Genomic DNA, 3,474 nt, shown 5'->3' with positions numbered 1-3,474 from the left:
CTAGTACACCTTTGAACAAGCTACAACTTGATTTTAAAATGTTTACAATTATCCTATTTGTTCATATTAGTTTGCATGGAGGATCACATGATTACCTGCTGGCTGCAAGTAATAAATCTTTCTCCACTCCAGCTTGAGAGATGGCTCGGGAGGTAAAGGCACTTGTCGCAAAGACTGATGACCTGAGATCCCTGGAACCCACATGGCAGAAGGAAAGAATGAACTCCTGCAAACTGACCTCTGACCTCTACATGTATGCTGTGGGGCATGCTCCCCACCTCTCAAAAAAATAAACATAACAAAAACTAATAAATCTTTCTCTACTCTTAAAAAAAAAATGTATTGATGGCGGGGGAGGCATAGGCATGCCTGTGATCCCAATACCTAGGAGATAGAGGCAAGAAGATCAGGAGTTCAAGGCTATCCTCAACAACATAGAAAGTTTGAGGCCAGCCTGGGCTACATGAAACCCTGCCTTTAAAAAGAACAACCAGGCTGAGTTTGTTCATTGAAGCTGCCGTCCCCTGCCTCCCACCCCCACCCCCACCCCCCGGTTTCCTCAGCCCAGCTCAGTCCAGCCCAGTTCTCGGGAGAATGAAGTTTGTGTACAAAGAGGAGCATCCGTTAGAGAAGCGCCGCTCTGAGGGCGAGAAAATCCGAAAGAAATACCCAGACCGGGTTCCAGTGATAGAGGAAAAAGCCCCCAAAGCTCGGATAGGAGATTTGAACAAAAAGAAATACCTGGTGCCTTCTGATCTTACAGTTGGTCAATTCTACTTCTTGATCCGGAAGCGAATTCATCTCCGTGCTGAGGATGCCTTGTTTGTCTTTGTCAACAACGTCATCCCACCCACCAGTGCCACGATGGGTCAGCTGTACCAGGAACACCACGAAGAAGACTTCTTTCTATACATTGCCTACAGTGATGAAAGTGTCTACGGTCTGGGAAGCTGCTGTCCCTGAGGTGGGGGGTTCCATTCTACAGAGAGGTGGCGCTCCTTCCTTGACATCCACTTCCTCCTTCAGGCGGAAACACTATCTCCCTTCTTCAGGACCTGCACTTACATGTTTGAGACTGTTTCTCCAGTCCCTCTCAGCAAGACGGGGAATGGTGGACACAGTCTCTGTACATCTTCTTTCTCCCCCTTGTCTGCCCTCCATGCCCACTCTGCTTTAGACTTCTTGATTGTCAATCTCTGTCACATCTGTTGATTGTTTTGGTTTCGATTCCCTTTCTAACTGCCCAGCAGGCTCAGAACCCCAACAATCCCTTCCTTTCACTACCTTTTTTTTGGGAGGGGCGGGGGGAGTAGATGGAAGGGATTGACATTGTCCGGGGGAGGTAGGAGGCACATCAATAAAGAAGAAACCACCGAGCTGAAAAAAAAAAACAACCAAAAATGGTTACCATATATAATGTGCATCCTTTGTAACTATTCAAGATTATAATGAAAAATTCAATGTCTACTTAAAATTTCCAAGATTTTGAGTGAATATATTCAAAACAGTTTGAATATAACTGCATTAGAAACAATAATTAGCCAAGTGGTGGTGGCCCAAGCCTAAAATCCCAGCTCTCAGGAGACTGAGGCAGGTGGATTTCTCTGAGTTCCAGGCCAGCCTGTTCTACAGGGCTAGTTCCAGCACAGCCAAGGCTATGCAAAGAAACCCTATTTCAAAAAGAAGAAAATAAATAATAATTATACAGCAGAGAAAAACATCCCAATCCAAAAAGGTAGGAGATATGAACCTCTGTGCCAGAAAATCAAAGTCTGACCCTTTGTGGGCCTATTTCCTTGTTCGGGCAATAAGGAGGCTGGATTCCTCCTATTCTGCTGCTCCCTGCTTCAAGAGTGTCTAACTGAGTGGGTCAGGCCGTTTGGAATGGAACATCTCTACCAATTACACTCCCATTAATGGCAGTACCAAAACGCACTACAGTTTTCCAAACAACTAATGTACATGTACATGCATCATCCCTATACAAAGGGCCTACCCCTGTCACACAGGATAATTTGTGCTCTTCATTCTCTCATCAGTCACCAGCATCTACCTTTTGCCCTTTCCAAGGCACGGCCAGAGAAAAGAAGACAAGAGGTATGGCTTCTAACCAAGGGAGCTCAAAGACAGAAGTGCGAAACTCAGAAACAAGCAATTCTAATAAAGAGCCAAACGGAAGTACTGTTAGGAGTGCCTGCAAACGGAAGTACTGTTAGGAGTGCCTGCAGCCAGCCATGCATGGTAGAGCTCCAACAGGAGCCATTAATTCTGAACAGAATTGAAACATTCTAGAACTAGATCTTGAAAATAAAATGAGAGAGAGAGAGAGAGAATATCCTGGGGGGGGGGTTCGGGGGATGGGGTGGAGGGGTGTTAGAGCGTGCAGAAGCACAAAGGCAAGAAAGCACGAGGCTGGTGGGGGAAAGCAGTTGGGCGGAGCCCAGGACACGGGGAGGGGTTGGTGAGAAAGGGGAATCTGTTCCGCAGAAGATGCAGAGGATGTATAAGACAGAAAAGCTGACACACAGCGGACCCAGTCTGAAGAATTTTGATGTTAGCCTATGCTCTGGGGGATGCTGGCCTGGAAACAGAGATGAGTGGACACGCATTTCAGAGAAAGCCAGAGCAGCTACTCAGCCAACCGAGGAGTGTGCCTGGCCTACTAAGGCAAGGGGCGTAGGGGTGTCTCATGATGGAATGGCTGCCATGGATCCTTGTGCCCAAGTGTGGCTGAGTCATCAGTGGAACAGGAAAGAACTGCAGTCCACACTCTGAAGGTGCTGTTTATGGCAAGACTCTCTGCCTTCTGAGGTCACCCAGATTGGCCACAGGCTACAAACCACACCCTGAACTTTATATCCAATGCAATTACAAGTAGAAAACCACACAAAATTAAGATTTGGGTCATAGTTCTGCTGGGGGAAAAATGGGGTGTATGCATGTATGTACAAGTGTTTTTGTGGGTGTAGCTGTGGATGCCGATGTGTGTGCAGGCACTGGGTGTCTTCCACAACAGCTCTCAACCTTAATGAGATGGATTTTTTTAAGCTGCTTAACAAAAAAAAGAAAAAGAGAGAAATCATTCCCATAAATTGCCACACACACATCCCTAATTATTGATAAGCAAATTAGAAATATTTGCAAGCTGGCAGTGGTGGTACATGTTTGTTTGTTTGTTTGTTTGCTTGTTTAATCCCAGCACTCAGGAGGCAGAGGCAGGTGAATCTCTGTGACTTCAAGGCCAACCTGGTCTACAGAGTGAGATCCAGGACAGGCATCAAAACTACGCAGAGAAACCCTGTCTTGAAAAAAATAGAACTTTATGCCGGGCGGTGGTGGCGCACGCCTTTAATCCCAGCACTCGGGAGGCAGAGCCAGGCGGATCGCTGTGAGTTCGAGGCCAGCCTGGGCTACCAAGTGAGCTCCAGGAAAGGCGCAAAGCTACACAGAGAAACCCTGTCTTGAAAAACCAAA

At 46.7% G+C, this 3,474-nt stretch overlaps 1 pseudogene; it reads left to right on the top strand.

The window, feature by feature from the left end:
• Positions 1-558: 558 nt before the first annotated feature.
• LOC102907457 (gamma-aminobutyric acid receptor-associated protein pseudogene) lies at positions 559-1,294 on the top strand (annotated as a pseudogene).
• Positions 1,295-3,474: the final 2,180 nt, after the last annotated feature.

This window comes from Peromyscus maniculatus, chromosome 2 (assembly GCF_049852395.1).
Source record: "Peromyscus maniculatus bairdii isolate BWxNUB_F1_BW_parent chromosome 2, HU_Pman_BW_mat_3.1, whole genome shotgun sequence".
NCBI lineage: Eukaryota > Metazoa > Chordata > Mammalia > Rodentia > Cricetidae > Peromyscus > Peromyscus maniculatus.
This window is presented reverse-complemented; position numbering and strand designations above follow the sequence as displayed.